Below are 20393 nucleotides of genomic sequence, written 5' to 3'. Positions count from 1 at the left end.
GAGGGGAAGGGCCAAGAGGGTGAGAGAAGAGAGGAGGGTAAGAGAGGTGAGAGGGCAAGAGAAGAGAGGTAAGGAAAGAGAGTGATCATCTTGTTACAATACATTATATCTCTTTTTGTGTTGAATATTCTAATTTACAGTGACCAACTGGCGTGAGATACAAAACCTACAAACTTTGCATGCAGCCTATAAGAACTACTACACTACCATGTCATTTTATATTCTAAAATCTATAGATCTTCTTTCTTATGTACTTGTTCCCTGATGTCTTTGCCAAGGTGGAAAGGCAACATTCCTGTGTCTTTTGTTTTTGTCTTTTCACCCATCTTCAGCTAATCACTGTCTTCCTGCCTGCCATGCTCACATCTCAAAACTGGCTTTCATTTCTATTTCACTCACAGGTTTTATATCTGCAGTATTTCTTACCATGCAGTCATATTCATAAGTCCTTCCTGTCCCATCTTTCCCAACAGAAGGTGAGTGGAGCAGAGGAAGGTGGTGCATGAGATGTGTCCTGAAGAACTGGGCTATGTGCGAGCACTCCAGAACCACTCTGGGGAGCAGTGCCTCAGCTTTGTGTTCAGTACATGGTGATTCAAAATGCAAACAGGATATGGGATGTCTCTGGCCAAGATGAGGAACCAAAACTGAGACTGCTTGAAATTGCCAGATGATTTTAATGGATGTAGACAGTCTCCCCTGGGACCTCCATCCACACCCTCTGCTGGGTGTTAGAGCTGATTAAGAGATAAGGACTGTGCAGCCTGAGAAGGAAAACTCTGATAGAAAGATGGGGCAAGAGAGATGCCCCTGCTGATAGTGTCACCAGTGAAATTGAAATCAGCCACCACTCTGACACCCTCTAAATTACTCTCTTGTACTAGGACATCTTACCCCACCTCCAAACTCACAGGCAGGTCAAAACAAGTGATGATATTTCAACCCGTCTGCCATGCTCATGGGATTGAGCAAGATGTGGGGACAGTGAGTGATGAGCTTTTGGGTTGGGAATCCTGATTTAGCAGTGAGCCTTATGCCTTACTAATACCTGCTTGCTGCAGGCAACCTCTGGTTTCTGTGCCCACTGTCTTGACCAGAATGGGAGTGTCATAGAGGTTCTCACACCATGAATACTGCCACCTGGAGCTATCTGGGAAGACTTGAAGGAGTCTGCAGACATACACTACCTGCAGCCTCAGCACCTCCTGCGCTTCATCCCTGGTGCCATGTTACTGATCTTTGTCCAATGCATCTTTGAAAGGTGAGTGCAGCACCTCTGTTTTCTCCTGTGCTAGTTGGCACCAGAGTTTTGCAGGGCTGCTCCAGAATAATCATACCTGCCTCCTGACCATCACAAAGTGTACATGGGATAGTTAGTATAGGAAAAACACACAATCACGGAATGATTGCATGCAGCGCTTTATTGAGAGCTCTGGGAGCCCGGGGGGGGTGGAATCTTGTACACACCCAAATCTGACTCCTGCCAAAGTGGAAAAATGACACAGTTTTTATACTTTTCTTGTTACATAAGGATACATGTTAATCATTAAACCCCATTGTTCCATTGATTCTACCCAAGCCTAAACCTGTAACAATGATCCTTGTGATTCTTGCTTAAGAGTCTGGTTTAAGAGAATAATAATATTTAGTTATCAAACTAACATTACAATTAACAATAATGTCTTTTATTGTATTGATGATTATACAGGTACAGATCCACCTGACCTAACTTTATTCTCAAGGCCTATGTACTTTACTAAGAATCACCATCATCCCCCCTTCTCCTCCATTATCTAAGCAAAATTATACTTGATTTCGTTGAAACAATAGCATGGAATAACATCCTGGTTGCAGTGAAGCCAATGTCCCATTCTTGGGCCCTGCTACCTTAGAAATAATTTTAACCCTATACTATCAGGATTGTCCCCATGAATAATGAATCTCTCTGCTTTTCATACCATATGGTATTTGTGTGGCAGGTCTTTCCCCTGTCCTCCCTCTCTCTTGTACCTGTAGGTGTAAAAAGATAAGTCCACCTCCCAGGCACACCTTAGCTGTAGGTAGGTCCTTCTGGAGACAATCCAGGACAGATAAGAGAAGTTGCAACACAGATAAGGAGTTTACTGGGTATGTCAGTGCTGGGCCAGGGTTCAGCCTGATTCTAGAGGGTGTTCCTGAAGGTGGTATGTGAGCTCCCTACCCCAGAGCTCACAGAGCTGATGCCATGTGAGAAGATGTGGTAGATGAAAGCTGTAGGAAGAGCCAGAGTTAATTCCAGGGTCATCAGTTCTTCCTTCAAAGAAGGGAAGGCAAATTGCATCTGCCTGGCTTCCTAGAAACTACCAGATTTAGAATGCAGTGCCTCCTATTAGAGCTTTGCTGGGTTTTCCTGCAGGAACCAGCATATTTCCACATGTTCTGTCCACAGAGGCGTGCTCTATGTCCTGTTGCCTCAGCAAAATTAATTATTGCTTATTTAGCCATCATTATTGTTGTCTTCACCCTACCTTTGCTTTGGTGCCATTGTGTTTGTGAAGAAAGAGCATTGACCTGACAGAGGCACCAAGCCTTGAGTGTGCACTGGAGCTGCACTGAGAGCCTTGTGCTGTGCCATGGGCCAAGTGTGTGAGCACTCTGGCAGTGCTGTGGCAGTACATCCAGCACAGAACATGGCACTGACAGCATCTTCCTGTTGGCTGACCCTGGCTCCCAGTGTGGGCACACAGATTTTCTCCTACCAGAACCCTTTCCTCTTATAGAACTCTGGCTCTGCCCTTGGGCAGTGTATTGGGGGTGAGCAACAGACAGAGGCCCAAAGTTCAGACCAATGCCATGCTGGAAGGCTTCTACATTCTGCTGGGCAGAACCACAAAGAAGGTAAGTGTCCCCTTTACCCCATTGTCCCAAGAGTCCAGGCAAGCAACATCTCCTCTCTGTCTCCACCCCAGGCCGGGCCAACCAGCCTCACAAGCAAGGCAGTTACTGTTAACCATCCTTCCAGGGAAGAGATGTATAAGCAGATGATGCAGCAGCTTCCAACATGTTCACCAGCTACAATCCCAACACTTCCTGACCTGCTGCATGTCAAACACTGCAGCTGCTGTGAGAGCTGCTGGCTCTGGCAGGAAGGCAGCCATCACCCCTTTGGGTAGAGTCTATTAAGGCTGTTTATTTTTGGCAGATCTGCAAGTCCTTCAGAATCACAGGATGATTTAGATTGGACAAGTTCTCTGAGATCACTAAGACCAACCAGTTTCCCAGCACTTCCAAGGCCATCAGCATGATCCCACATACCACATCTACACATGTTTTAAATATCTTCAAAAATGGAAAATCCACCACAGTCCCTGTGCCAGGGCTTCAAGTTTTTCCAATCTAAGCCTCCCCTGGCACAACCTTAGGCCATTTCATCTTGTTCTATCTTCTGTCAGTGAGAGGAAGGTCTCTTTCCCCTGAGCCTCTTTTTCTCCAGGCTGAGCCCTGCCCCAGCTCCCTCAGCTGTCCCTCACTAAATTTGTGCTCCAGACCCTTCCCCAGCTCTGTTCCCTTTTCTGGACATGCTCCAGCCCTTCAATGACTTTCATGTCGTGAAGGGACTTTAATTGAAGCCAGGATTTGAAATGCCTCAGCAGTGCCCAGCACAGGGGGACAGTCACTGCCCTGGTCCTGCTGGCCACACTGTGGCTGATACAGGCCAGATGCCATTGGCCTTCTTCACCACCTGGGCTCCTGTGCAGCCACTATTGACCAGCAGGCCCTTCACCACTGGCAGCTTTCCAGCCACTCTGCCCCAAACCAAGGATTGTTCTGTGGGGTTCTTGTGATCCAAGGGCAGGGCTCGGCCCTTTGCCTTGTTTGCCTTGGCCCATTGATCCAGCCAGTCAAATTGCCTCTACAGAGCATTCCTGCCTTCCAGCAGATCAACATCCCACCCAGCTTGGTTTCATCTGAGAAATGACTGAGTGTTCACTTGATGATCTCTTCCAGATCATCAATGAAGATATTCAATGGGTCTGGCCCCAAAACTGAGGCCTGTGGAAAACCATTGGTCACTGGTCTCCAGTTGGATTTAGCTCCATCCACCACCAGTCTCTAGGCCTGGATCATGACTCACACTGATGCATGGATTTTAAAAAATAATTTACCTTAATCACTATGAAGCTTTGTCAGATTAATTATAAAATGCTCATGAGCTGTGTTTATATTAATTTTAATCACAGTTTATAAACCTTAACTCTTGTCATGTTACTTGGAATTCATGCAGAAAATGAGAATGATGGAATTGATGCATTTGAACCTGTGATTACTCCACTTCAACAGCCAAATGGTTTACTGACATTATGGAGTGAACCATGTATCTGTTTCTTTATCTTTACAATCTGAAACTTCTTTTATCTTCAAGTTTTCCATCAATAGCTGATAATTATAAGCCAAAATTGTATCAAGGGTGGAAAAAAATGTATTTAGTTTTTATAGCTAGACATTGCATCCTATTGTGTACAGCTGGCAAAACTTAACCAGGGAGAGGCTGTGCTTAGTTCTGAACCTGCATTTAGATCTGTCTGAACCGGAGTTTTAAAATGGCCAAAACAATCTGGAAGTTCACAAATGCAAACAGAGTTGATACAATTTTTTTTTCAAAGAAAGGTGTGCTTTGGGCAAAGGTGGGCAAGCAGAAGCAGGCCCTGGGTGCAGAGCTCCTCCTCCCTCACAGGGAATGACAGTCTCCAAAAGGCTCAGCTCTTCCTCTCTGCTCTGTTTTTCCAGGAAGAGCTGGTTTCACTGGCCAAGCAAAGTGGCCTACGAGTCAGAAAGGTGGAGACCTGGTTCATGCACCAGCGGGCTCAGGACCACCCCAGGCCAACAAAGAAGTTCTGTGAGGCCAAGTATTTAGGTCAACTTTTGTTGATGGAGACCTCCAACAGGCCTGCACATCATCACTACCCTCTGCCCTGTCCTTACCCCAAACAAGTCCCAAAGGACTGCTGTGGCTGAACAACACAAGAAAGCACCAAAATCTTCACAGCTTTCCTTTTCCCAGGTTATTTGCTCTCTTACATTAAATCTTCCTTCATATCTCAGAAATACATGGAGTCAAGGTGGAGAGAGGAGTCACCAAGCCTCTTGATCAAGAGAATCATGTTATCCCTGGTTTTCACCTTGGAGTTTAATGTTGTATGTACATAAAGACCCCCATCAGGTAAGATATCTACTCCTCTTCCCCCTCTGAAAAATAAATCCTTCAGTGCTTCAATCATATTATTATGTTTAAAAAAATTCTCCACCTGAAAGCTTGTTCAGTGCTTCCTACTGCAGCATTTCTGAAGAAAGTAATAAATCCCCCATTATTCCTGTGCTACCACTGAGAAAAATTGGGTGCCTTCTGCTCTCTGGGGTGTATAAGTATTTAATAGGTGATCTACAAACATCCACACAACAACAGGAGACAAGGAGAGGCATCTTGATAGTCTTACTGTATCCTCTTAAACACTGATGGAATGCCCAAGGAAGTTGGGCAAAGCATGGATCTCAGCAGAGCCTGGTTGGGCTGTGGATACTGTTATAAATGCAATGGCAAATATTGGATAAATATAAGACAATTTATTAATAACAGAATATCGAACACCAGAAAAATGAGAAAGCCACAAAAATAGGAAATGGTCAGCGCCACGCTGGGTGGATAGGGGTCTGCACCGGGGTACAAGACTCCCAAATCCACGCTGATGCAGCTTTCAGTCCAGCATTTTATAGGGTTTTTCTGCCCTTAGGCAGTCCAGGTGTCCAGGATGGGCTGAATAGTCTGGATTTCTTTTCGATGGCCTTCCCAGATCTCATCAGGTCTCATTGTCTCATTCCGGGAAAACTCTTTCTTATGTCAATTTCATGTGTTAGTCTTATGCTGATTTCATTTTGCTTGTTGCGCAGGAGAGTTGATGAGATCGCCAGAGAGTTGATGAGATTGGCATCATCGTCGGCAAGGAAGTGATTCTTATCGAGGTTGGCCAGTGTTTTTGTCTAGCTTGATGATGTTCATCCTGTCTTTGCAACTGAGACTGGCAGGCTGGGGGGGAAACGATTAGCCCTATACTGGATTTCACAATTTTATTAACATTATTCCCATTACACATCAGGTTATTATTTTATACACGAATTTTTACCCAAAATTTATCACAGATACCCTGATGCCTTACAGCACATGCTTCCATGTGTCAACAGAGCTGAGATTCTGCAAATCTCTATCCAAACAAGGACAGGTTCACTTGTGGGCATCCTGGGCAAAGCCTGGGGAGCTATTTCTGGAGGAGGTCTTAATTCCTTGTTTTCTGTTTTAGTTGGAGATTTAAATTTTATTTCACCTCATTCTTCTCTGGAGTGGCTCTTCTGTATAAGTATATGAGCAGGGTCATGCTGTGAAGTGACACCTTTCAAGGGTTCTTTTTTCATTTCAAATGAGGCTGATGATCCCAGGCCACTCTAAAGAGCCTATCCAAAGACAATGTGTGATCATGACTATGGGTGCAAAGCGAAAGAATGACAAATTCAGGAATGCAGGAGCAGAATCATCCCCAACCCTGAGGCAGCAGTTTCCTTCTCCCTGGGTGGAGCTGGCTAGGTGTCAGTGATGTTACTCTGCTGTTCTTGTCTTAGATCCTTGTGTAAATCCTCCCCACAGATATCCACACACAGCTCCTGCATCTCAGACAAGAGCAGACCCTGTCCTGACTGTGGCTGCTTCCCATTGCTCCAAAGACTGTATGACATCTGTACATTTACCAATGATAAATGCATTTTGCATTTCTCCAAACCTCAGAGCCAGATTGGATCTAGCATGAGTACACTGAGTTCTTGCAATACCTCCTCCTATGGTCATTACATGTCTTTAAAAGTCTCTGGGTTCTTACTGCTGCCTTCTCTATGCACAGAAGTCCTGGTTTTGGGACCACACCATGTGCTGGTTGAAATTTTCACAACAGGTGGACAGCAAACACAAGATAATTCATACTAGAAGAGAGATAAGAAAGATTCTTGTCCAACTTCCTACTTGCAGCACTTAGCTGTGAGATCAGACCAGGTTACCTTAGTTTTTTTTCCAGTTTAGTTTTGAAAACCTTCATTATGGAGACAGTATAAGCTTATGACAAAAAGCTTTATACTTATAACTCATTATATCCACCCATCTTATTTCAACACCCCTCTGGTTTCTTGTCCTCACATTATGCATTATGCAAACAGTTTGACACCTGCTCAATGAGCTCTTCACACGTTCTCCACGTGACAGCCCATGGAGAGTTCTGCTCAGATCTGGTAGGCACCTATTCTCACTTTCCCTGCCACCCAAGTCTGTTTGGAAGTGGCTCTCTGTGGCCACAAAAGGTGGTCGAGACATCTGACATCTCAAAGCAGGGATAGAGATGACGTGTCTGAACCCCTGAAGAGGGGACACCCCAGCTGCTCCCAGTCCCTTTGCAGACAGACCAGGGCTAGTCTTGGCTTTGGACTGACCTTGTCAATGCATCAGCAAATGATTCAGTCAGTGAGAACAGGAAAATTTAGGCATAACCAACACCTGCTCTCCCAAACATGGGTTGAATGAAGGGGAAGATTCTTCCTCTCCTGAACCCAGGGCTAGGCAGAGCTGTCACACTGCTTGTCACTTGTCTTGCATCCTCTACCACCTGTATTGGGCTGGTTCTACTTCCTGGAGCTCTCCTACTGCTCACCTGGTGGCCACCTGTCGCTATGTCGGACACATAAAAGACACGCAGGCCACAGCAGGTCAAGCAGCTATGAATCTACTTTAATGTCTGACTCCATCCTTATATACATTTTGTACAGAAGGCCAAAGATTGGCCAAAAGGGTCACCACCTTATGAACATCATTGGTGGACTTGACCATCAATCACATTCCTCCTCCTAGAGAAGAAATATGTAAACACATAGATAAGTTCTAAGAATACAATATTGTTTATGTGAAGCAGCGTGAGAAAGCTGCTGCAAAGGCACAAAATTTCACAGGCACGAAATTCAGGGCGACATCTCACCCTTTTACCATTAAAAAAGAAAAAAAAAGAAAAAAAAAGAGAAAAAAAAAATAAAAAAAAAAATTAACAATGTTCAATTTCTGGTTGTGGAAGGGCCATCGGAGTGATCATTTGCGACCTTGACATCAGAGTCGTCACTCAGTGGTTCCTCCACTTGTTGACCTTCATGTTGGTCACGGTCTCCTGGCTGTCTGTTGGCCAAATTCTGTCTCTGCGGTCTCAGGTTAGGACGAACACACTTTGCAGGTACTCAGCGAACTCCAGTATCTGTGGAGACACAAGCATACCCTTGCCCCGAAGCAATAAGGTCATAGGGACCTTCCCATTGCTTGGTGACTAGATTTTGCACCCGGACCTTCGCTCGGGGCTGATGCGTCTCATCCGAAGCCTGCAATGAAAGGTGGTGATTCAGGAAAACAGGGTTACTTGAGTTCTGCGGCACCGTAAGGTGATTAATTGTATACAAAGCCTTTTGCAACTGACTGTGTGGGGTTTCACCCTGCATTCCCCGCTTTTGCTTCTGGAGAACACGCTTGAGTGTACCATAAGCGCGTTCTACAATTGCCTGGCCAGTGGGGGAATGAGGGATACCCAACTTATGAGAAACACCCCACAACTGCAGGAACTGCCGCACCCTCTGTGAGGTGTAAGCAGGACCGTTATCGGTCTTGACAGCAGAAGGTATGCCTAAAACAGCAAAGGCTTGCCTCCAGTGGGCAATGACATCACGGGCCTTTTCTCCTGCATGAGCTGAAGCTCACATAGCAGATGAGAATGTGTCCACTGTGACATGCACATACTTGAGCCGGCCGAACTCGGCAACCTGGGTAACATCTGTCTGCCAAAGTTCCAAAGCCTTAAGGCCCCTGGGGTTTACCCCTGCCGGCAAACGTGCAGCGACCGCGTGACAGTCATCACAGGACTCGACGATGTCACGGGCCTCAGTTGGTGTCAACTGAAACTGCTTCTGCAGCGTATGCGCGCTCTGGTGGAAGAACCCATGTGATGCCTTGGCCTGTGCGAGTGTATCAGGCTGAGGTGCTACCCACGCTGGTTTAGCCAACTTGTCAGCCCTCGCGTTACCTTCCGCTACGAATCCAGGCAAATTCGTGTGGCTTCGAACGTGCAGAACATAGTAGGGATGAACCCTGTCCTGAAGTGCACACCACAGGGTCTCCAGTAAATGAAACAAGGCAGGATTACTGACCTCTCTCAATACCGAATGACCCAACTGTTGAGCAATGTCGGCCACATAAGTGGAATCCGTGACCAAATTGAAGGGTTGCTGGGAAAATTTCTGAAAAGCCATGACGGCAGCCCTTAACTCAACCAACTGGGCTGACCTGTCCTCGTGGCCTTCCAGGACCTTCCACTCAGATCCATCCTTCCAAGTGACAATGGCCTTCCCTGTTTTTCCCGATCCGTCAGTGAAGACGGTGGGTCCTTGCACTGGTTCCTGGCTATGTTTGGGCCTTAATGAAATTTGTGTGGATTTGGCCACCTGCAGTAGCTTGTGGCTGGGCAGATGATAAGTGATCTGCCCTGTAAAATTCTCCAGAGCACTTTGCAGCGACACACTGTTTGCAAGGCTCCAGTCGAAATCTTCCCGTGGTACCGGAAGCACAATCTGTGCAGGATCCACACCCATCAATTGAAAACACCATTGTCGGCATTTGGTTATCAAACGAGCAATGAGCTCGAACAATGCCGTTGCCGTCTTCTGCGGTTGATGGGGCAAGAAAACCCATTCCAGGACATGCAAGAGGTCAGACCACTTGTCACTCCATTGGCCAATTATGGCTGTGGGATGTAAATCTGGAGTAGTGATGAACACAGTGACATCAATGGAGGGATCAATGGAATGAACCTGTCGAGCCGAAACAGCTCGCTGAACCTCCTCCAGCACCTGACGTGCCTCTGGGGTCAGTGTCCGAGGTGATTTCAGATCAGTGTCCCCCTACAACAGATCAAACAGAGGAGACAACTGTCCTGTGGTCAGTCCTAAATACGGACGCAACCAAGTGATGACACCCACCAATTTCTGGGCATCATTCAATGTGCGCACAGAATTTTCAAATTGCACCTCTTGATGCTGGATCGTACGCTCCAGTATCTTGACACCCAGATACTTCCAGGGAGGTTGCTTCTGAACCTTTTCTGGAGCCACCTGCAGCCCATTAGAATGCAAAGCATGGATCAGCTGAGGCTGAATCCTCTGCAACTCATCCTGGCTGGATGCAGCCACCAGGATATCATCCATGTAGTGAAAAATTTGGGCATTAGGAAATTGCCTGCCAACTCCAGACAAGGCTCGGGCCACATACCATTTGCACAGGCTTGGGGAATTTCGCATGCCTTGCGGCAAAACTCTCCAGTGACACCATTTTGCAGGCTCAGCATTATTAATTGCTGGCACTGAAAAGGCAAATTTCGGTCTGTCATCAGGATGCAAAGGAATTGTAAAGAAACAATCCTTCAGATCCACAACAAGGACCGGCCATTCTGCGGGAAGCATGGTGGGCGATGGCATACCAGCCAGCAGCGTCCCCATGCTTTCAATCACTGCATTCACTTTTTGGAGGTCTTGCAACAGCCTCCATTTCCCAGACTTCTTTTTGATGCAGAACACAGGGGTGTTCCAGGGACTGGTAGAAGGCTCCAAGTGACCCTGGTCCAACTGGTCCTGCACCAAATCACGAAGGGCGACCAATTTATCTCGGGGAAGGGGCCACTGAGGATCTCAAATGGGTTTGTCTGTCAGCCACCGTATAGGAGGCGTCGGACACACTGCGCCCTTCGACACAGTGGCCCCAATTAAAAATCCGTCCCCATGCACACCCCCCACGCGGCCAGGGCATCCCTCCCCCATAAATTGGCAGGGGTGTCGGTGACATGGGGCCGGACAACAGCTGCCTGACCCTCTGGGTTCATGATTGTCACCGGCTTCTGGCTCACGTAGCAATGCTTTGTCCCTCCCAGTCCTGCAACAGGCGTCTGCACTGGGTCCAAAGGCCAATCCGGGGGCCATGCAGCAATGGACACAATCGTGACGTCTGCACCCGTGTCAAGGGTCCTGCGGAGATGAATTTCTGATGGCGTTGCACCAGGAAGGGACAGGGTGCATATCTTCTCGGGACGTCTCTTCTTGGTCAGGACGTCGGTCCAGAAGACCTGAGGCGGTCCAGTGGATCCAAAGCCGCCATCTCCTCTCACCTGACTCCCTGCCCTGGGAACAGAGGACTTAAAAGGCACAAGTTGAGCAATTCTTGTTTTCTCAGAGATAGTAAGGGGAGGAGTGGACATAGAGACCATGGCATAAATCCTTCCCGTGTAATCTGCATCCACGGGACCCAGATGCACAATGATACCCTGAATGGTGGTACTAGATCTGCCCATAAGAAAGGCACTCAAACCATCACCCAGAGGACCAAAGGCGTCCAAGGGGATTTTATGCACTGTGCTGTCTTTCAGGACAACCGTTTCAGCGGTGCAGATATCTATGCCTGCTGAACCGCAGGTGCTGGCTGTGAGCTTGCCCAGCAGATCTCCATCGGCTCTGGGGATTGGGAAGACACTTGTGTCTGAGCGCGCTTCCCCTTCGCACTCCGCCGCCCGTTTCCCGAGCTCGACAGAGGTTGACCATACACATGAACCATTGCCTTACAAGCATCGGCCACGTGATTTGGTCGTCCACAGCATCCACAATAAAACGAAACAGTGGTCCCCTTTTTCCCTTTCTTTCCTTTCTTCTTGCCACTTTGAGCATTTGCCCATTTCTGCTTCCCACCCCACTGCCCCTTCCAAATTGGCTGCTGGGTGGTAGCCAAGGCAACCACCTTACCACCAGTGGTCCCCGTCTTCGAACAGGCCTCAACCATCTGCATGAATGAGGGCTTGCCTGGCAAGGCCTCAATGATCTTCCGGCATTCTGCATTGCAATTGCTCCTTGCCACAGTGGTGAGCAACACACCTCTGGCAGTGAAATCATCCACCTGTCGCTCAACTGAAGCCATCAGCCTATCTGCAAACCTCAAGAAAGGTTCATCTGCTCCCTGAAAAATCGTGGTAAATGTCTGCTTCGGTGCAGCCACCTCCATTGTCTGTACCAATGCTGCCATGCCAAGTCTTTGACTCTGCTCCAGCACCAAGGGCTCATAGGTAATCTGCTTATTCACATCAGCAAATTCACCTACACCCGTAAACACGTCTGGCCCGACCCCATACCTAGGGTCATCCTGACAAGCCATCTGATTCTGTGCTGCAGCAGTTTCAGCCAATTGAGTCCATTTAGACTCAAACATGTCATATTCGACCGGCTGAAAAAGAACCTTGGCCAAACACCGAATGTCATAGGGAGGTAACACGTCTGTGTCTATCAGTCGTAGTATTTGCATCATCTCCGGAGACCCCAGACCGTGTTTACCAATCCTATTGCAAAGATCAACCAGTGCCTGCCACGACAAATGGGCATGTTTCTTTCGGCCGGCATCTTTCACCACAGGGAAAGCTTGCAGCCTGGCTGGCGAACCATCATCGTCCTCTGACTCATGTCCCGCGTGTTCCACAGGGACAGGGGCGAGAGCCCGTCTCGCAGCCCCTGCAGAGCTAGAGGATTCATCCTTGCCCTGCAGGGGGCGCCGTGCCGAACCACGGCCGCTCAGAGCTTCAGCCTTGGCGCGGACATCCTCCCAAAACCGTGCGCGGTCTCGCGGCCGGACCGTCACCCGGCATGGGGGCAGGGTCCAATGACCAGCTGAAGGGGACTCAGCGTCCCGAGACCCCGTGCCACGGGAAAACACCCGTCTATCATCGGCTGCGCCATCCCGTCCTTTAAAAGTGACCACTGCGGGGCTGGTTGCCGCCTCAGCGTCAGAGGCGGCGGCGCGCGAAGCGCTGCCCCGGCTCAGGGGGGGGGGGGGAACGCAGCACTGGGCGGAGCGTGTCCCGCCTTGCCGCGGCACTGCCCCGCACTGCCTTCACAGGCGCGGGAGATTCGGGGGGAGAAGAAATCACGGGGGAGCGGCTGCGATCCCCACAAGAACGGGGGGGGGCTTGGGGAGGGCGACAAGCTCTCCGGCGAAACCGCCCGAAGACAACCCGAACGCCGCCCCATCCCGGGATTCCTGTCCGGCGGAGCCGCAGCCGCGGGGGGGGGTATTGGAACCGCCCCCAACAAGGTCCCTTCGGCTGCACGGACTCCAATGGTGGTGGTCCGGCGCCCCCGCTGTGGGGTGGAAGTCTCGCTCTCCGAGGCTGCGCCCCCCTGCGCGGACCGCGGCTGTGCTCCAGGCTGCCTGGAGCTGCGCGTACTTTGCCGATCCCTGCCGCGCACCTCTGGGGCCGCGCCACCTTTCTCCACTGGGTATCTTGTAGAGATACCACAATGCGGACAGTCCGCAGTCACCATCCCGTTTTCCCGGTCCAAGCGTGCCTTCGGCGCCTCCAGCGCCGGGAACGCACCGGGGGGGGAAGTGGAGGGATCAGCCCCCCGCCGCCTCCGCGGCTTAGAACTCAGGTGCGTCGGTTCCGCAGGGCGTCCACGAGCCCCGGAATCTCCCGCACCCAAACGCCTACGAGGCGCGGGTACAGGTGGAGTCCGCACCGGGGACTCCAAGCCCACCTCAGCAGCTACGCTGCCGGAGGGCAAGCTGCCCTCACTGCTGCGCCTGCGTGGAGCGGGAATCGGTTTTCCCGCTGACATCGCAGGGGCGCAGGAGGTATCCAGTAAAGCCTCCGCACTCCAGCACCGCCTGCGAGGAGCAGGAACAGGAGAAACAGCCTCACCGTTTCCCCTGGCCTCCAGTCCGGAAGAAAAATTCAGGCTGGAGTCATCCTTTGAGGCCTCAGAACCGGGAGGTTGCAAAATACCCAGCGCCCCTCCCAGCCTTTTCCAAGTAATCAACAACCTCACAGACTCCCTGCCCCGCTCTTCAGTATAAACCTGAAGCAGCTCGTCTCCCAGGGACTGCCATTCTGCTGTCAAAAAAGCGACCTCAGGACTCCAAAAGAAACCATGGGTTCTAGCATACTAAAACAACCCGTAGACGTCCCCTTGGGGTACATAGATTCCCTTCTTCCGTAGGACCTCAAACCAAAGGTCCAGCACGAGGGCATCATCCTCTGAGGACAGGGAAGAGACCATCTCTCTTACCACTCGTTACCTCAGCCACACAACAAATACAGTCTCCACACTGGGAACAAACAGACGGAAGGGTCCACCCGACGTGCAGTTCACACGCGAGGTCACCAGATGTCGCTATGTCGGACACACAAAAGACACGCAGGCCACAGCAGGTCAAGCAGCTATGAATCTACTTTAATGTCTGACTCCATCCTTATATACATTTTGTACAGAAGGCCAAAGATTGGCCAAAAGGGTCACCACCTTATGAACATCATTGGTGGAACTTGACCATCAATCACATTCCTCCTCCTAGAGAAGAAATATGTAAACACATAGATAAGTTCTAAGAATACAATATTGTTTATGTGAAGCAGCGTGAGAAAGCTGCTGCAAAGGCACAAAATTTCACAGGCACGAAATTAAGGGCGACAGCCACCCTGCCCTTTGATGTGAAGAGGAAGGTGAGTGAGAGCAGTACAACCACAACCAGATGGTTCAGTCAGCCCCCACCCTGAGGCTATGCCCCTGTCCCACTGTCAGCTCCTGGGGGTGAAAAGGAGAAGGCACAAGTGCTGCTTATGAAGACTCTTGTGCACGTGAACCCCTTCAGCTGTCATATCCTACCATTGCACCTTGCACTGGGCCCTGCTTATGTGAGGCATGGCCTTCCGGTCTGCTAGGCTGGGCAAGTACTGGGGGCGTCCCCATGGCTGGTCAAGGGACAGGCACTGGATGAACATGGCATCACGGCCTTTTTCAGCTCTCAGGTGCTGTCTATACCAGAGGACTGTGCCCTCCTGATGGGAGGGACCTAGCCTGCCCTGATGAGGGTCCTGTAAATGTATGTGTGACTTTTGCAGCATGGGCAATTGAAGAGGCACAGGCAATTGAAGAGCTCCTCCATTATAGCCATGGGTAGGAGACCTACCCCAGGCCAAGGACAATCTACTGTCATTACAAAAGGCCTTCAATAGACATAGGAGGCATCTGGAAGAAAATACGGGGTATTAGGAGAGCAAGTTTGGAAGGGCAAATTGATTCACGAAAATTAATAAAAATTTTCAGCATGTTTGCATCTATGTATATCTCACAGGTATTTATCTAGGTTTCCATAAACTGGGCATAAAGGACAAAACTCTCTTGTTAAGATTGTGCAGGACCTCAGAGAGCTATAGTATGGTGGGAAGCACTGATGATTTGTGGAAGTGTGAGTGCAGCAGAAGTGAGGCAGCAGCATGCAGGAACACATGCTGCCTGGGCAAAGTAAGGTTGACAATCCCTCTTCTCATGCCAGGACTTTAAGGAACAGATTATCCACCACATCACCACCATCATTCTGATCTTTGTCTCCTACTGTGCCAATATGATATGGTTTGGGATGACAGTCATCCTTGTCTATGATGCCTCTGATTATGTTTTAGAGGTGTGTTACCCTCACCTGGAAATCATGGAATCACAGAATGGTTTGGGTAGGAAAGGACATTAAAGCCTATCTCATTCCAACCCCCTGCCATGGGCAGGGACACTTTCCATTAGATCAGATTTCTCCATGACCCAATCAACCTACCCCAGGGATGGGGCAAACACAGCTTCTCTGACCAACATGTGCCAGGGCCTCACCACCCTTTGAGTAAATAATTTCTTCCTAACATCTAGTCTAAATCTGTCCTGGTTTAAAACTGTTACCTGTGTAAAAAGTTGCTCTCCCAGTTATAGGCTTGTGCTCATGCCTGTGGGAAGCACTGTAACTGTGCGGGTCACTACACATGACACATGTCAATGCAGTGCCTGTGAGTGAGGCACATGCAAGTTAGTGACAAAGCATTTAGGAAGTACTAGTTCTACTGCCCTTGGGGAAAAGTAGTTGGATGCAAAGAGACTAGGACACATTGCTACAAGCCTGGTCATCCTTGCAGGATGTGGGAAATCTCTCAGCCCCTAGAAGGAGAACACAGGCACAAAGGATATACAAAAATTTGTTTCTCTACAGATTGTCAAGATACTCTTTCACCTGAAAGGGAAGTGGGTCTGTGAAGCAGTATTCAATGCTTTTGCTGTGGTTTTCATCATCTCCTGACTTGTCATTTTCCCATTAATGTGAGTAACATTTTGCTGCCCTCTGAATGTGGGTGTTATGCACTGTTTCAGCTTCTGGAGAGGTGACCCTCCATGCTGAGGGAGGAAAGGCAGAGAACAGAACACTACAAGTTCAAAGATTAATTAAATTGGAACAGAAGAACCCACAGGAGAAAACAAACAAACAAAAAACAACAACAACAACAACAACAACAAAAAAAAAAAAAAAAAAAAAAACCAAACCAAAACAAAACAAAAAAACCACTAGGGTTTTAACTGTATCAATGAATTAATGCTACTAATTAATCTAGAGCCACAGTCTCTGCTCTCTAAACCCTATGAGAGAAAGAAGGTGCGTATCATACTGGTAAGAATTTCCCAAGAAATTCTTAGCAGACTATAAAAGGCCTTAAAGCTCAAAGGTCTATTAAAATACAATTACTATAGAAAAACCAGCACAGTAAATTTAAATGATCCACCACGTATCTGAAATAAAGCAAGAAAATAATGAGGGATTCAGGAGGTAGAATACTCGATATGCTGGGAGGGCATTCGCAGTGATTCCTCCAGAAGCCACACTCAGGTACCAGCCTTGGAGAATGACTTTTGTGTACACACATCTGGCAACTCTTCCAGCCTTTAACTGGGCTGAAGATGTTCTTTTTTCTTTACCATTGCCAAGTTGCCTGAAAAAGCTGATAGTGAATAACTTCCCATAAACTCATTCCACAACACTAGCATTATAGTCTAATCTTTCTGTTTTCCTTCAAACCAAACATTTCATTTGTTACAGCAAGAAGAATTTAAAAGATAGGACATGCTATACACACACAAAGAGACAAGTCTCTGTTGCTGTCCTATGTCCCTGCCCTTGCTGCATGCCACCACTGAAGATGCTGGGTTTTGAACTTTGGTTGTGCTGCCGTTTAGTCTGGATGCCTATGAGGCTGGCTTTGCATGACAAGTCCCGGATTCTGGTGATCATATGTCTGCCTTAGAGAGAAAAAGCAATAAAAGCTTGAGGCAACTTTCCTGAGAACAAGCACAACTTCAGTTGTCTCCACTACAAAGTGTGAAGCCCCAACCTACTGTACCATAATGTAAGGACAAAGAAAGTAACAGATCTGTCTTAGTTTGAAAAGACAGGAGTCTGTAAAGGAAGGCAAAAGCCTCCTGTGAAGTGGAAAAGGTAAACCCCCTCCCTCCCTCCGAATTACCACAATTTCAAAATAAAAAGAAAAAAAACAGCTCTCAGGCAAAGGTATGGGAATGGGAATAATAGTTATTTACTAGAAAAAGCTAAAATAAAAAAAAAGAACAACAAATGTAATTAGTACAAACAAAACTACTGATACAGTCAGAAAAACCTGACACCCTGAGGAGTCAGGGTGTTGGTAAAAGTCCAGTTGGATGGTGGCTGTGCCTCCTGCAGTGGCAGATGAAATGCTGCTGAAGCAGAGATCCTGTAGAAGGGGTATAGTTCTCTGTGAAGGTCTGGTGATAGAGTAGATGGGCCTGGTCCTCCTCTGGGAATCCGGCAGGGAAGAAGCTGCTTCTCTGGGAATCCAGCGAAGATGGCTGCTCCTCTGGGAATCCAGTGAAGAAAAACTGGGGCCGATGGCTTAGACCAAGCTTATTTTATGCAGGTAGGAATGCTTGGTTCCTCCTTCTGGGTGGAGCATCTCACAATGGGATGATGTACCTTATCAGTCATGCAGTGAGTCACTTAATGGCCCATTAGCAGGAGACATCTCCCCGGAGGGAGACATTGTTCTTGGAAGAGATAAGATAACTGCCCCCCACCTCCAACAGATGGCAAATAGAATACATTCTTATCTCACAAATCCAGGACAGTTTTGAACTTTGGTTGTGCTGCCGTTTAGTCTGGATGCCTATGAGGCTGGCTTTGCATGACAAGTCCCGGATTCTGGTGATCATATGTCTGCCTTAGAGAGAAAAAGCAATAAAAGCTTGAGGCAACTTTCCTGAGAACAAGCACAACTTCAGTTGTCTCCACTACAAAGTGTGAAGCCCCAACCTACTGTACCATAATGTAAGGACAAAGAAAGTAACAGGTGTCCTGGATCAGACTGAAGGTCCTTTGAGATCAGCATGTCTCAGCACGAACAGCAAGCAGCAGAGGTCTACGAAAACAAGTGCAGAGCAGATGTATGCTGTGTCCACTATCGCCACCCGCCTCTGCCTCCGGCTAGCTCTTCTGAGGGCAGCGACCTTCCTGAGCGAGTTGCCTTGAGTAAGGCAGCCTCAGCCCAGGTAGCGCAGGGCGCCTTGGCAGATTTCAGCTCTTTTGTGAAGTCCAAGACTATCAGTCCAGACAAAGCTCTAGCTGTTGGAGGCTGCTCTTCCTGAGGGGGTGATCCCAAGCGGCGCAGAAGGAAACACAGGAGCCAGGGATGGTCTTCGGGAGGCTTCTTTACTTCATCTCCGCTGACAGGCCAAAGACTCCGAAGGGCTCGGCTGTCAGGGTTTTATGCACCTACCAAAGGGGGTGTGGTTTTACCAACAACCAATGGGGTTACAAACTGAGGAAATGGACCAATCAGGGAGAACATTAATAAACAAATTAGGGGATTGAAATTTGACCAATCAGGGGAAGGATACATAACTGACCAACCAGGGAACAGAACTGGGGTAGCCAATCCATAGCTGGGGGGTGCTCATGCACTATCTGCTCTCCAAGGGAGTGCAGGGTGCATGACCCTTTCAATGACCTCTTCAGAGGCAGGGGCCTCCACAGTCCATCAAGGTTTTCCAGCATACAATATATTCATGTCATAGGTAACTTGTGGAAGAAGACACATACTAGCACCTCATCATTTCTCTCCTGATCTGAACTGTTCTCTGTGCTGTCTGCTTTCCATTTCCAAATCGGTGCTGTCTTAATTTCTGTTCTTGTCGCTGAGAATGCAGACTTTCTGTGACTTTTGCTAAAAAATAATGCCATGCCCAGCTGGTCATCTGTTCCCTTAACTCTTCCCTAACTTCAGTTTAAAAAGCCATGTATTGTCTTTTTATTTAAGTGGCATTGGAGAGGTCCCCTTATGGTTTCACTTTTGTCCATTGTTCCTCTCAAAATTTATTTTAGGAGAAATTTTGCCAGTTCCTGCCTCTTCTAAGGGAGCACTGCATTTCTGATAACATACCTGCCTGCAAAGCTTATTGCATTGTTGGTGATTTTAATACAGACCTTCCCCAGGTCCTCTGCGACTTGCTTTGCGAGAGCTGGGCACAGTGTGAAGCCTGGTGGTGCCATCCTGGCTCAGCTCAGCTCTGCCCTGGGAACACATCAGCCAAGTCATTGCACAGAAAGATCCTTATAAGTCTGAAGGTACTTAGCCTGCTTTAGTCTTGTGTCTTCAAATTTGCCTCTCCCTCTTTCCCACAGTGTATATTATTACTTTGTGACAAAAGTTTTGTTGTTCCCCATAAGCTATCTCATGCTTTCCTGATGATCCTGCAATTGTTACACATTTTCTGGTCCTATGTGATCACCCAGATGATCTTCAATGTCATCCTCTGTGGTGAGGTATGAAAAGTCTTTGTCTCCTTTGTGCCACCACAACTCTGAAGGAAAGGAGGAAAGAAATGGGACTGCCCCACAAACAGCCCAAGAGCTTCTTAAGGCATATGTTGGAAGTTGTATGGATACCTTATCTCATAAAGATCAGAGCAGGAGCTCACTTCTAGCTTGCAGCTATGTTCTAGTGACACAGGAACCATCCACAGACCTTTCTCCTCACTGCCTAATGGCTTCTCAGTATGTAGTTTTGGAGGATTGGAGCCTGTTGGTATGTCCAAAGTGGAGTAAGGGAGGAGCAACCAGGTAAGCCTGGTAGATAGCACACAGTGTATTTGCATCTCTGAGTTTTGGGTGCTGTCCATAGGCTCTTGATGCATGCCATAGTTTGTATCGGGATCACTGGGAGAAATGCTGTCATCAGAGAGGGCAGTTCCCTAGTCTGCCTTTGCTAACATAGGGAAATGACATTGTGGAAGCATCTGAAAAGATTTGTGAAAGCTTTGAGGACCCATGGTCAAGAAAACTCCTTCATCATGGTGGTGCTATGCCTTCAACTTTCTTGAGTTACCCCTTCATCAAAGCTAAACTACAAGAAAAAAAACACAGTTTT

At 48.1% G+C, this 20393-nt stretch overlaps 1 pseudogene across 1 annotated transcript; it reads left to right on the top strand.

Annotated features, from left to right (window-relative positions):
- The first annotated feature begins 1226 nt into the window (after positions 1-1226).
- Positions 1227-20339, top strand: LOC310920299 (ceramide synthase 4-like; annotated as a pseudogene). Its single transcript has 10 exons — positions 1227-1261; positions 2760-2877; positions 4768-4886; positions 6333-6389; positions 6924-6974; positions 7667-7724; positions 14599-14627; positions 15461-15629; positions 16185-16263; positions 19649-20339. The product of its transcript is annotated as a ceramide synthase 4-like (transcript).
- The last annotated feature ends 54 nt before the right edge of the window (positions 20340-20393 follow it).

Source organism: Zosterops lateralis, assembly GCF_965231275.1.
Source record: "Zosterops lateralis genome assembly, chromosome: 29".
NCBI lineage: Eukaryota > Metazoa > Chordata > Aves > Passeriformes > Zosteropidae > Zosterops > Zosterops lateralis.
The sequence above is the reverse complement of the archived record's forward strand: the minus strand, read 5'-3'. Positions and strand labels throughout refer to the sequence as shown.